General features: G+C 38.5%; 1 pseudogene across 1 annotated transcript; it reads left to right on the top strand.

Annotated features, from left to right (window-relative positions):
• The first annotated feature begins 12,061 nt into the window (after nt 1–12,061).
• LOC308651250 (tropomyosin-like) lies at nt 12,062–12,805 on the top strand (annotated as a pseudogene). Its single transcript has one exon. The product of its transcript is annotated as a tropomyosin-like (transcript).
• Nucleotides 12,806–15,037: the final 2,232 nt, after the last annotated feature.

Raw genomic sequence — 15,037 nt, 5'->3', positions numbered from 1 at the left:
ATGGAGGACCCTTTCATGTGGAATTTTAATATTTCAGGGTAATAAATCATGTCTCTCATATTAACATTAGCAGAACAAGATATGAAGCTACTGATGATTTTTTAATTTGATACTAATTGTAACATAACTATTTTTCATCTTTAAAAATCTAATCACAAATATAGACCAGAAAATAGATGATTCAGGCCTCTAGTTGTTTTCAATACATTCTGCAGGGGAATTTTTAGCTAATTTCCCAGAGGTGCACAACACTGAAAAATATTTCTCAGTACTATTTTTAGGAATAAATCCAAACATTTTTCTGTGACCCTGAGTTAACTGAGCTATTTCTGGACCTGAACTATAAATCTGAAAATTGCAGCCTAGGGGACCCCAAGGAGACCTTCCCATTAAGACCTGCTCTCTTCAGAAGTAAAGGGGCAGAACTCCAGAATGTGGAAGTGTTCAGAGACAAGCCAAAATCATGTTAGACCTAGGATGCAAAAAAGAAGTTAAAGAAAGAAAATTTCTGGTTTTGCTCTGGAAATGGGAAGCATGAGAAGTGATTGACTCTGAGTCTTCAAGCTTGTGGAGGACCTTGACACACAGGCGACTTTGAAGAGATGGACTCTGCCTCCCTAAGGATGTGTCAGGAGAAAACAGACACAAATTGCCAACACCACCGGGGGCTTATGTTAGGCACCAGGAAACATTTCCTGACAGTGAACGCTGTTAAACCCTGGAATGAGGCTCCCAGGGAGCATGGGCAATCTCCATTCTTGGCAGGTTTAGAAATTAGATAGATTCTTATCTGCTGGAATTAAAGCTATGGGGAGAAAACTGGACAACCTTGAGAGACCCCTTTCAAGTATGTGTCTCTACACCCCTGTGGTTGGAGGAAAGGAACTAATGCAAAATATGAAGAAGGATCTCAACTGACATTTCCTTTTTCTATCAAAATGATAATTTTCTTTTTTTCTTAAAAAAAAGAAATTATTATTTTCTATTTGCCTTTGATAAAAAATAGTGCCAACCACTTCAGGTTGTGTGTGTGTGTGTGTGTGTGTGTGTGTGTGTGCGTGTTTCCAGAAGCCCCTAGCAGAGTTGACAAAAAGTTCTGGCAATGTCTGCCACAGTTCAAAATGAGTCAGAATGAGTTCTCCAAGAAGGTTTTCATTAACGGGGGCATGAGAAGGCAAAACCACTCAGGGACATGGCATGCAAAAACCATGGGATGTTGGTCTATGTAGTTTTTAAAAAGAAGGGGAGGGAAAAGGAAACTTGAGTTTTTGTCTAGAAGCCACTTGAGGGATTTGGTCGCTGCTGATCCACATGTTCTGAGTATTGGGAAAGACTACCCTTGTATTCAATCAAGATACTTCTAAGAAAATTGCATGAGTTTCTTATAAGCTTCCGGATAAGAGCTGGGTATAGCTGTTTTGCAGCAAAACACGTGGTTTTCACACATGTTGCTGAGGAGATCACAGGATTTTTCCACTTGACAAGAACATCTTGGGAGGAGAACCAAGAAAGAAATTTGAATCTCTCTGCAGACTTCTTTTTCCACGAAGGTTAATCTTAGCCCAGATGTGATCTGCCCCAACTCAGCCAGTTCCTATGCTTTCAGAGCATTGATGCCATATAGAAAAGGAGACCCTTCCTGCAGAAAGTGGTCCAGCCGTTCCAGTAAGTCAGTACAGGAATCCATTTTGTCTCTTTTAAAATACAGAGTTAATAGTGACTTCAAAATCATTTCAACAGCCCTTTCTTAAGGAAGCTGAAGCAAGTGCCCTTAGGGAGTGCTTATTATCTGTTCTCTGTTGGTTGTTGTTTGGGGTACAATATGTAGTTTTCCCCTGGCAGCAGGAAAATTATGTTATGAAAGGAAGGACATCATTCTGCCTGGCTCGAAATGCATTTCCCAAGAGATCTCAAACTGAGGCTGTGTTGATAAAACACACTACATAGAGGAGAGAAAATATTTTTCCTTTTCTGCTTTATTTTCCTCCCTTCTTCTTTTCTTTCTTTCTTCTTTCCTTCCTTTTATTTGCCCTTTCTAATCTTTTGGCTATACATCGTTGGAAGAGATAAAATAAATATAAAAATAAAATAGAGAAGAAAATTGAACCCCTAACTTAATATAGGCAGCCTCTGTCTGTGTAGTGAATGAGCTAAATTACAGCAATTTCTACATAACTATTTCGTTCCCACACAGAAATTGGCCCATCTGTAGATTGGAGCACCTGGCTGCAGTTGAGCCAATTTAACTTCTTCAGAATGGTACATATACAGAATTGGGGATGTGGCTCAATGAGAGGGCACGTGCTTAGCATGCCCAATACCCTGGGTTCCATCCCCAGCACCAAAACAAAACCAAACAAATTAACAAAAGAAAACTTTAAAACTTTAGTTGTAAGCTCAATACAACTGTGTTGTAAATAAGAACATATTGATAGGGTTGTGGTTGTACCTCAGTGGTAGAGCACTTGCCTAGTATGTATGAGGCACTGGGTTCAATCCTCAGCACCACATAAAAATAAATGAATAAAATAAAGGTATAAAAAGTGCAATAACAGTTTTTAAAAAGGTAGTTGATCTGCCTTCATAAAAAATTAATTACATCCCAATAGAACTAGGTATACAGCCTTTGTTGATCTTCCTAGCTCTCAAAAGTTATATTTTGGATACTCTCGCTTCTCCCTTCTAATGGGCTTCACTGGATTATTTATTGTGCTTACTGGTAACCACAAACCATTTCAAGATTCCATCCCTAAAGTCCCTTTCATTTCAGGTGGTTTTAAAGCTAATCTATTTGTTCTCCATTCAGAAAGATAGCACCAGTTATCTGTGATTGGAATACTCTGTGAACTGACCCAGCTTTAGAAATAAGAGCAATAAAACAAAATCTTAGTCACATCCTGTAAAAACAAGCTCCTCTTACATAAACTTTTTCCATTTGGTCTTCTGAGACCCTGGAATAAGTAGAGGAACGTGGCTAAGTATTGAACTCTAGCATACTTGTATTTAAACTTCAGTTATGAATGTCTGAACTATATGACTCTAAACTAATAGCTTACCCTCTCTGAGCCTCAGGTTTGTTATCTCTTAAATGTGGGTACAAGTATCTTCCTCACATGATTATTGTGAAGATTAACTGAGATGATAAATAGGAGACATGTGGTACAGAGTATATATCTGGTGCAATTGGTATCCTTTGGCCCATTGTTAAAGCTATATCCCCACCCCAAATTTACATGAAGACCCATAAGGAAATTGGAAAGAAGATTTGAAAGAGGACCAAAGAGACTGGACATAAAGCCAAGAAGTTAGTCCTCTTCCATCTGTCTTCCAGACTTCTTTCTCTACCTCCTGGGTATTCTGTGTGGGTTCCCAGATGCAGAAGTTGGTTTTACTTCTGAAACTTGCAACCGTCATTAAAGTAATTCAATTGTTCTGCTCTTCCCTTCCAGAATAATTAAGAATAGCAATGACCAGATGCTCTCCTAGCCAGTTCCCACATTACCGCCTTCCCTATTCTCTAAAAAAAAAGTGACCTTCTGACCTGATCCAACTGTAAGGCTGTTGTGAACTTCCTGGGCCAGGGTCGCCTGGGGTCAGGTACATTAATAGCCATCCCATCCTCCGAATCTTCCTGGGAATTGTAAAAACCACCCAGCTCCATGATAATGAGCTTTAAGGGCCCTCCTTCCCATTTCCAAAAGACTTTGGGCTTTATACCCAGTGAGGCTGCATTACACTTGGCTTTCAAGTCTGTCAATGTATCATACACTATTCTGCAATCTGGGAATTTATTAAATCCTCTATTTCTACAAAACACCTCTCCTTGATAAAACTGCTCATTAAAACTAAGTCCTTCTTGGGAAAGAATTGCAAAGTTTCCAAAATAGTTAGTATTTATTGGAGACACACTTCTTGAAAGCAAATGAAAGAAAATACCAAAAGAAAAAGAAACAGAGACCTCAATGGATCAGTGATGCATTTTTTTTCCTTGCCTCTGCTTAGGGATACTTCAACAGGGAACAAAGCATAGAGAGCGCACTGAGAACTAATTGAGTGAGTCAAGTTTCAAGCAGCTAGCACAAACCGTGTTTGATTTAGAGTTCCAACTGCATCTATCCCTATAGGGGAAAACGAAGTGAAACCTAAAAATTCAAAGTGTTCCTGCAAACGAACGCTTCAACTAGAAGAATGAAATTTGGGGGGCCAAGTGCGACTGGAGTACCGTTCAGCAGGGGCACATTTTCAAGAGGGGAAAATGGTAACAAGTGACAAGGATCTGAGGTTTATGGGGTTTAGCAAGGCCAGGTCATGGGAGGAGTTGATCAGTTACTTTGGGTGGGCTTACTTTCAGTGGACAAGGGGATTATGACAGATAAGGGAGATTGTGACAGGACAGATTCCTGAGGTTGCTTTTTCCCTCAGGGTTTTGTAGGTCTCCATTTCTCTCACTTCTTGGCCAACATGGTTCTAAGAGCATGAACTAAATCAATCTTTCCAACATTATATAAAGCAGTGCTTTTCATACAAACAAGGGAAACTGAGTACTTGAAGGTCACAGACTTACTGATTGGTAAATTTGGGAACAAATTCAGGCTGAGTACTCTGTTATCCTGCCAGGCAGTTACTGTTTATATGGGACTCTGCTTTAGTGTTTTTAGAAAAATTAAAACATAAAGAACACGGTTTTGGTTGCATTTTTCCCCTTAAGGATAAGGACAAGACCACTTCACTTCTAAAGTACACCTAACATTTAATTTTAACAAATGCGAAATTGAAAAAAATTCTAAATTTTTCAATGATTTTTCTTTTCTTTGAGCCAAATTACCATAATATCTGTTTCCAGAAGCCCTCTTCCCCAAATTTGAAGAACTCCTATAGTGATGTCTAATCATAATTAGAAGCATTTTTCTTTACTGTGATAGCTATTCAACTGTCACACAGATTTCAGCTCCAGAACAGTGGGTTCCAGTGCTGTACTACTTTGAGAAAACTAGTAAGGGAATTGGATGGGAAATGTTAAGATTCTGTCAAGTTTGAAAATCAATTTTAGAATCTTTCCAGACATTCTCTGGGTCTTGTTGGTTGAGCATCGAGGATCTGAGTACTATCCTTGTGAGTCACACCAGTTCTCTAGGCCAGTCTAGTGTCTGATCCTTGGGACAGTAACTGATGCAAATAAATCTTCATTGATAATTCTGACATTCTGAAAGTTGCCTATAGAAGAAAGCAGTCCTTGATTCCAATAAATAATGAATATTTATTATAAATAAGTTGATATCTGCAGTGTTGAATTTTGAATTTAATATGGTGCTAGCCATCAGCTTGACTTTAGCTGGTTAAAAACCCACTCCTAAGGGTCGAGGTTGTAGCTCAGTGGTAAAGCACTTGCCTAGCACATGAGAGGCACTGGATTTAATCTTCAGCACCACATTAAATAAATAGATAAAGGTATTTTTTTAAAAAAACCTACCCCTAAATGTTCAGGCATCTCCAACTACAACTGTATCAGGAGCAAGCTTAAGGTCTGTCCTGTGTGTACAGATTGAATGAGTTGTTTTATTCCTCTTATAATCTTTTTTGGAGTGTGTGTGTGTGTGTGTGTGTGTGTGTGTGTGTGTTTTGCAGTGCTGTAGATTGAACCCAGAGCCTTATGCATGCTCAGCAGGCAGCCCACCACCACTGAGCTATAATATCAGCCCACTTTCTCTGGTTTTAAAGGTCATATATATTCATATATATTCATTGTAGAAAAGTTGTAAAATAATAAATAACCAAGCTATAAATACTATAAAATATACTATAAAAATATAATTCCATATTTAATGGATATTGGTGAATATAATACTAAAATGTGTACACACATATGTATTAGACCATATAACATAATTATTTAATAATAATCTGCTATTATCAAATAACAGTATATTGTGAATATTTTTCCATGTTATTAAATGGTCTGTTTCATTATTCTGACTAGCCCATATTCTATCACATAAACATGCCATAATCTTATACCACAAACATTATTAATAGATGTGTTAGTTATCTATTAATGTAAAATAAATCACCCCAAAACAGCTGCTTAGAACAGTAAGCATTTATCATGCATAGCTTCTGTGGGTCATAGCTTAGTTGGTCCTTTGGCTCCAGATGCTTCCCAAGGCTGCCCAGGTTTTGGCAGAGACTACCATCATCTCAAGTTTCAAGCAGCAACACCTGCTTCCTGGTTCATTTGTGGTTATTGGCAGGCTTGAAGTCCTCACTAACTTTTGTTTGGAGATATCAATTTTTTTCATGTGGTCCTTTCCATATGTTTGTTTCAAATGTAGTAAGTTGTTTTCTGCACAGTGAGGATTCAAGAGAGAATGTGAGAAAGGGCACCCCAAATGGAAAGCACAGTCTTTTGGACTGACATATTCTGTTTGGTAAAAGTTGTGAGACTAGTTCACACTCAAGTGGAGAGAAACCCACAAATACCTAAGGTCAGACAGTAGGAACCATGGAGGGTCTTATGACATACACATGTATATATAATTCAAATATTAATGATAGGACAATATTCTTTTTAGTATCTTAGAGGAAATGTAAAGTTGAAATCTACAAATGCATGTTGTTTCAGACTTTGAATGAAAATACAGCAAAACTTGTCATGTCCAATTTTTCAAGTCAGATCACAATTTGAGCCAGGAAAAAAAAAAATATCCTGGACACTGACTATTTTGTCACATTTTATCTGTGTGGTGTTGAATTTAAAGAAACAAATTCCACACCAGTTCATTTTCATGATCTCCCTATACAAAGCATTACCTCACCCAGCTCACACTTTTACCACCTCATTAGAAATAACAACAGGGGCATGGCCACCCTAGGCCTGGCATCCAGCTTCTCCATGGCCCAGAAGCAGCTCAGTTTTCCAGTCTTCTCACCTCACAGTTTCTTGAGTTCACAACCAACCCTTAAAATGGTGCCTTTGTATCCTCTTCCTTTCCACTTACCTGAGTTTGGCCCTTATTAACACAAACTTCCTTCCTACCAACCTCCCTTTCTGATGGCCCAGTGATCACTCAAGATTGTGCTATGACTGAAAGACTCCAGAATCTAGAAAACTGAAAGAGTACAACTCAAGACAAGGAAGACAAAAAAAAAAGAAACATCAATTCTGGCTCATGGAGCAACAGTAGCATGTCCAACGCCATATTTGAAGAGGCACTGAGCTTAAAAAAGACATGAGATTAAAATAAATTAATCATATTAAAATAAATGGAAAACAAACAAAAACAGTAAAGTCTGAGTGAGGCTCAAGAATTAGGAAAACAAAAGTCAAAGAATAAAATATTCAGGGCCAAGATCAAGGACCAAACCTGACTTGAAATGCCAGATCCATGAGAGAGAACAAACCCCAGTCATAATGGAGAAGACCTGCTAACTACAAAAGATCGTGTATCTGAATGTCACATATGTAATCAGCCACATGTTCCTATACGCTCTAATAAGATAAAAGCTTGGTTCCTTGCAGCACAATCTAAATTGCTGAAGTGAAAAATCTCTTTCAAATCCAAAACACTGAATATGATAAAAACTCATCTATGAAGGGTCCAGGCATAGAGGTGTGAATTGCATAACCAGTGCCAAGGAACCCCCAACAAGCTGTGACTCATGCCCTTCCCCTGTCATTTCCTTTGCAACACTGAGTCCATCAACACTGAAGCACAAATGACCGCACACAACTATGGGGAAGTGACCAAACAGCCTCTCAGTCTATCACTTAGAAAAACAGTGACAACTCAAATACTGGTTAGGTACAACTACCATATGCAATCATGGGTGCTCACAAGTGCCTTAGCTTCTCCCCAGTTCAGTCCCTCCCCAGTTCCATGATTTCTTAGTGAGCAGTGTCCAGATACCTGGACACATAAGACAATTAGGATTAGCCTGAGGACTGAAGAAGTCCTGGAGATGGTCCCCAAAGCTAAATGGCATTTTTTAAAAGACTTTCCCAAGCCCTTCACAGCTATAGGACAGGGTTTTCCACCCTACTTACATTTATTGCTGCTTTCTATTTTTTTTTTTTTTTTTTTTTTTGGCAATAGGTTGGGTGCTGTGAGAAAATCAAAGCGGAATGGACTATAGTCCTGATCCTCACAATGCTTACAACCTTTCTGGTGAAACAAAAATGTTAACCTTGAAAATGAAGTAGCATATGCTGCCAAGTGTGATTAAGTACTAAATGAGTGGGTGATCGATCAGCAGCAGGTCATGATGTTAATCTACACTCTGCTCTGCCAGCTATAGGACAGTGCACAGTGACATGAGTCAGAATGTCAGGTGACTGGTACTGAAAATGACCTGAGGCACTTATATGTGCATAATCAGCTACAACAAAATGGGGGGGAAGTGAGGCAGGAGGGGAAGAACTCCATTCCCTTCCATCTCCCAGCTACAGGATGCTATGCCTTGACTTCCCCTGACTACAGTCCTTCCCCTGACTACAGAGCCTCTCATCTCTTTCCATCCCCCACTTCATTAGAGGGAGGAAGTGTATTCAAGCTCTTTTTAATTTTGTTCTCAGTGCATTTCAGTTCGGCTTCTTGGCTTGTTCCACCTCAGGCTCATTAAAGATGATTTAAAATATTTTACCTTACCTCTTTATTCATTTGGTTCTTTAAAGTTTCCCTTCTCCACTTGTGTTTTATTATCACCTCTACATTCTAATCATGTTCCCAGCTGCAAATATCATCACACAACCTTGTTTTAGCAATAGGTTTCTTTTTCTTTTATCCTCTAATTGGAATTTACCTTCAAAATCTTCCAGGACTCTTTGCCTGCACACTCCTAGTTTTATTATCAGCCTTCCCTATGATTCACACCCTCTCATGTTAAATCTTTCTCCCTTCAGGAAGCCAAACACTAGCTTTTTATTTAGGTTTCTCTATTCAGTTACTCATTTCTTAGAAGGATCTGTTTTAGAAACTAACATTCACCACAAAAAGCAGAGCCCAAGTTGTGATAAAAACCAGCTAATTTCTATAGAATGAGATTAGATAGAATTCCCCTTGATTCTACCATGTAATAGATACCTAGGAAGGAGGGTTGAAAGTAACAGGAACAATTTCTGTTTTAAAAAATAAACTTAGACCTGATTTTTAAAAGTGCCCTATGTGCCCTCCCTTTTCTTTCTTTCTTCTTCTCTCTCTCTCTCTCTATTTCTCTCTCTCATTTTCTAGTGCTAGAGATTGATCCCAGAGTCTAAAACATATGCTAAACACACACTCTATCACTAAGCTATATACACACCCCAGCCCCTTTTTAAAAATCTAAGAAATTAAAAATAGAAATTTTGTTTGTTCCATGATTTCTTAGTGAGCAGTGTCCAGATGGCAAGAACAATTGACGATTGAACTCAGTAGAAAAAGAAAGGCAAGTACCAGCATGTCGGCCCATAACTCAAGGAAAGCACAGATGACTGTCACAAAGAGAAACCATCTCAGAAACAAGGAGGAACTTGTCCCTGCCCGGGAGGCCAAGTGCCTTCCAGGAGTAGTGATGACCAGGACAGGCTGCAGGGGCAACAAAGAAGGAGTTGATCCTTCTTAGTTATTCTGTAGGAATTTTTAATTGCTGAGGGGAAAAAAAGGAGGAGTGTAGGGGTAGCCAAGAATCTATCCTGAAGAGGCAACCCACTGCATTTGGAATGAACCATTCCTAAGGGCAGGGGTGGGAGGGCAGGCCTGTGAAGTGACTTCTAAGACATTTCACAGAACAACCAGCTGTAACTGGTTAACCACTGTAAACAATTTCCCTTTAAGAATGGTGTGAACTCAGAAGGAAAATAGAGTGCTTGAAAGGTGTGTAAGTCATAGAAGTAAATTCCTATGTACTCTAAATGGAGGAATGAAGAGCCCTACATTAGAGGGAAATAGCATGAACTATTGAATGATGATGTCAACCCCTTCTGAAAGTTTTCTGAACTAAATATAGTAGGGCTTTGTATCTAACCGTATCATTCGTGCCTTTTATGGCCACACTAACCTGGTCTCCATTTATGTCATGGAATCAGCAAGCATTGTTGGCCTTCCGAAATCTGTTGTCAGCTGATTAGATTCTTTCTTGAACATTAAAATCCTAGAGTTTGGTCAACAGATACAATGCTACAGATAGGAAGAATAAGGTCTGGTGCTCTAAAATGCAGCAGGGTAGATATAATAAAAATAATGCAGTGTATTTTTTTTTAAAGAGAGAGTGAGAGAGAGAGGGAGAGAAAGAGAATTTTAATATTTATTTTTTAGTTATCGGCGGACACAACATCTTTGGTTGTATGTGGTGCTGAGGATTGAACCCGGGCCGCACGCATGCCAGGCGAGTGTGCTACTGCTTGAGCCACATCCCCAGCCCAATGCAGTGTATTTTTACCTATCAAATAAGAATTAGAACAAGGATTTGGAATGCATTCATCACAATGATTGAAGTTTAAGTAATGGATATGCTAATTATCCTGAGTTGATCATTGCCCAACATATACCATATATATAAGAATCAAAATATCACACTGTAACTTCTAAATATGTACAAATGTGATGTGTCTACCAAAAAACAAAAAATTTTAAATAAAATTCTTAAAATTATAGAGAAACCCTTACTCTTGTGTGTGGTTGCTTGATAAATAAGTAAAAATGACTGGATTCTTCATCAATATCACAAACCAAGCAGAATCTCATTTTGTCCCTACATGATATTTTGATAAAGTGTGCTTAGGGTTCTTAGGAATACAGTTATTTTACTGAAGTGTATGCAAAACTCCAAAAATGCATCACTAATCTTGGCATTCAGCCACAAATCACCTGGGTTCTTACAGATGGACAGGGAGTATCAAGAGATGAGGTTACAAAGAAGCAGGAGACCACAGAATAAGGACTGAAAGAAGATCTCATTTAAGAAGCAGAAGTAGAATACAAAACTCTGCAATGTGCTGGGCACACTTTTTATTCCAGCAGCTAAGGAGGCCGAGACAGGAAGATTGCTAGTTCAAAGCCAGACTCAGCAAGTTAGCAAGATCCTAAGCAACTCAGTGAGACCCTATCTCTAAATAAAATACAAAAAAGGGCTGGGGATATGGTTCAGTGGTCAAGTGTCCCTGAGTTCAATTCCTGGTACAAAAATAAATAAATAAATAAATGTTTACCAATTGTATAATATTCCAGGCAAGCAGTTAGCAATGAGATTCAAAACAAAGAAAGAGGTGTTCAAGGGTGAAAAAGTTTGAATGAAAATCCCTATGCATTGTTGTCACAGACTGGAAAAAAAATTGCAAAATATGTTTGTATCTGAAAGCACATAAATAACCAAAAAGAATGTTCAAAATCACAAATAATCAGGGAAATGCAAATCAAAACCACAATGAGATAACATCTCATCACAGGTAGAATGGCTATTATCAAAAGGCATAAAAACAACAAATACTGGCAGGAACAGGGAGAAAGGGGAGCTTATACACTGTGAGAATGTAAGTACACCCACTATGGAAACCAATTTACAGGTTTAACAAACTATTTTTAGTTTGTTGAGGAACCTATAAAACTACCATATAATCTAACATCTCACTATGAGATATATGTCCAAAGGAAATGAACTCAGTACACATACACATACACATACAAAAAGATAGCTGTATTCCCATGTTTATTGCATCACTATTCAAAATAACTGAGAAATGGAATCAATCTAGGTATTCATCAATAGATGAATAGATTTTTTTAATGTGGTATGTATACAATAAAGGAATATGATTTGTCCATTAAAAAGAATGAAATCATATCACTTGCAGCCACCTGGATGGAAGTGGAGAATACTATGTTAAGTGAAATAAGGTAGATATGGAAAGATAAATATCATGTTCTCACTCATTTATGGAAGCAAAAAAAGATAATCACACAGAAATAGAAAGTAGAGATAACTAGATTCTAGGAAGGGAAGGGGTAACTATAGTATACTGCATTAATCACACATTTAAGAAATAACTAGAGAAGCAGAAACCAGAGTTCCCAGAACCCGCTGGGTGGGTGTCATGGCTGGGATCACCACCACCAAGGCAGAGAAGTGCAAGGTCCAGGTTCTGCAGCCACAGGCCAGTGATGGCAGAGGAAAGAGCAGAACACTTCCAACAGAAAGCAGAGGGTACAAGGCGGGCCTGGGAACAGGCTGAGACTGTGGTGGCCTCCTTGAATTGTAGGATCCAACTGGTTGAAGAGGAGCTGGATCATGCTCAGGAGCTTCTAGCTGCTGCCCTGCAAAAGCTGGAGGCGGTGGGATGACAGTAAGAGAGGTATGAAGATTACTGCAAACCAGGCCCTAGAAGATGAAGGAAAGATGGAACTCCAGGAAATCTAATTCAAAGAAGCTACGCACTTCCCAGAAGAAACAGACTGGCAGTGTGAAGAGGAGGCTGGTAAGTTAGTGATTACTGAAGAAGACTTGGATGGCTCAGAGGAACAAGCTGAGCTGGAAGTCCTGTTGCCAGAAGATGGGTGAGCATCAACTGATAGACCAGAACCCAAAGTGTCTGAGCGATACCGAAGAAAAGTATTCTCAAAAGGAAGACAAATATGAGGATGAAATAGAAATTCTTACTGATAAACTCAAGGAGGCCAAGACCCATGCTGAGTTTGCTGAAAGATCAGCAGCCAAAATGGAAAAGACAATTGATGATTTGAAAGATAAGCTGAAATGCACCAGAGGGGAGCATCTCTGTAACCCAAGGACTCTGGACCAGAGCTCCCCAGTCCTGCCCTGCTATTGTTCCTTCCTCTAATCCTGACTCAACCTGAGGCCAGTCAGCCTTGGCCTCAAGGTGACCTATCACTTCTCTCTTGTCTTTTTCACCAAATTGTTTCTGCCTCTTTCCAGAGATTCCAGCTGGGCTAGAGCCTGAGCAGCTTTGGGAATAACATTTAAGGGAATGTGAGCAAAATGTGAAGTGTCTTTAAAAGCATGTTGTGATGTACACATTTTGTAATTACTTTCTGTTGCTATAGCAACCATTAGTAAAACATTCTGAATAATTCCACAGCTCTGAATCTAATTTCTTTTTCACTTTTGGAAGGTCACTTTTCAGCCTAATCCATATTTGCCTTCTCCACTAGAGGAAGAAAATGAGGTGTGGGCCTGCTTTGCTGACAGTCGGAGCCCAGGGAGAGGCTCCACAGTGGGAATCCTCACTGCTTGGTACAAAGCACCTGCCAAACCAGAAAAGTGATTCCAAGAAGAGAAAACCAAAACCAAAATCTGTGCATTTTAGGGTTGGTTTATTTTTTTCTTCTAGTTCTAAGGTATCTTTGGACAACTTTATTTTATTTTTTACTTTTTTCATTAGTTATACCCAAATTAAGATGCTGAGACCTCTGAGACTTTTGTTTATCTCTTTGTTCATCATGGGGCTGGGAATTGAACCCAGGGCTCTAGACCATATCCTCAGCCTGGAGTCGAAATTTTTGTCCTCTTACCTGCTTCCCAGCTGTTCACAGAATGATAATGGACCCCTTAATCTTGAAGTGATGACTTAATTGCTCTCCTGCCTTTTTGAAAGAAAGAAAATTCTGTTTTGGCTGGAGCTGTATAAAACTCTTCTCCTCACCCTTGCTGGGTCTGAAGCGGCTGTCTTTAAGAGTATCACATCATTGTGTATCAGTCAGTGATGGAAAAATCTGGAAAAATGCATGTACAAATTTTGTTTACATTATAGACTATTTTGAAACTTTTCTTCTTTGAGGTTGGGGTACCTCGCCACCTCACCTGGCTGTGAGTGTTCTCTATAGTCTGGGCTGGCAGTGTGCTGATCTTTCAATATTTCTTTCCCCATCCAATTCCCATTTTTAGGTGAGGTTTGTGCAATGTCTGTTAGGTGTACAACCTTCAGCTTATTAGCTTAAAATGTATTATTTTTTGTTGGGGACTCTTTGGGGACATTTGAGAGAAAGAGAAACCAATAGTGCAACTGTTTTAAAACTGAATATTGATGAGTGTCTTTTTGAAATAGAGAAAGAGTTCCTCCAAAAATAACTAAATAAATGTTTGAATCTTCCCAAAACATTGAAATGATAATATTTGAGAAGATGGAAATGCTAATTATTCTGATTGGATCCTTAAGTGTTCTATCTATGTATTGAAATATCACGCTGTACCCCATGAATATGTACAATTATTATGTAGCAATTAAAATAAGAATAAGAAAAATAATCTAGAATATAGAAAGAGTATTTATAATTCAATAAGACAAATTATCCAATTTTTAAAAATGATTTCAACACACACCTCACCGAAGAAGATATACAGGTAGCATTTAGGTACATGAGAAGACTGTGACTAATCATCAAGGAATGCAAATAAAAATCACAATGAGATGTCACTGCCATCACTGAGATGGCTAAAATTAAAAATATGACATACAAAGTGATCAGAAATGTGGAGAAACTAAAACTATCTCATACCACTGGCATGACTGTAAAATGGTGACTTTGAAAATCAGCTCAATAGTTTCTTATGTTGATACACCCACCTAACCCAGATGATTTGTAGACAAAAATTCATAGTAGCTTTATTTGCAAAATAGCTGAAACTAGAAAGAATCCAGTGACCATCAATAAGTCAGTGGATAAACAATAGAAAGGAATGTACACGTGGCAATAGGGATGGTTCTGAAAATAATTATGCTGAGCAGAAAAAAACAGGCATAAAAGCGTGTGTCATATATGATTCATTAATGTATAAAACTCCAAAAACACAAATGTACCTATGATGATATGAAGCTAATAAGTCATTGCCTGCATATTGGAATGGGATGAGAGGAGGGAAAGGGACAACGAGAAACTTTTGGAGGAGATGAAGTGTTCCTGGTCTTGGCTGTATTGACAGTCTCATGAGCATGTACTTCAGTCAAAATTCTTCAAGTTTTATATTTCCCATATGCACAATGTATTGCACTTTGATTTTACATAAATATAGCATGGTTTGAAACATAAAGTGACCATATCTTCAGATTCTCCAT

This window comes from Spermophilus citellus (genome assembly GCF_964194105.1).
Source record: "Spermophilus citellus genome assembly, chromosome: 6".
Taxonomy (NCBI): domain Eukaryota; kingdom Metazoa; phylum Chordata; class Mammalia; order Rodentia; family Sciuridae; genus Spermophilus; species Spermophilus citellus.
Note: the sequence above shows the minus strand (reverse complement) of the source record. Positions and strands in the feature narration are given on the sequence as shown.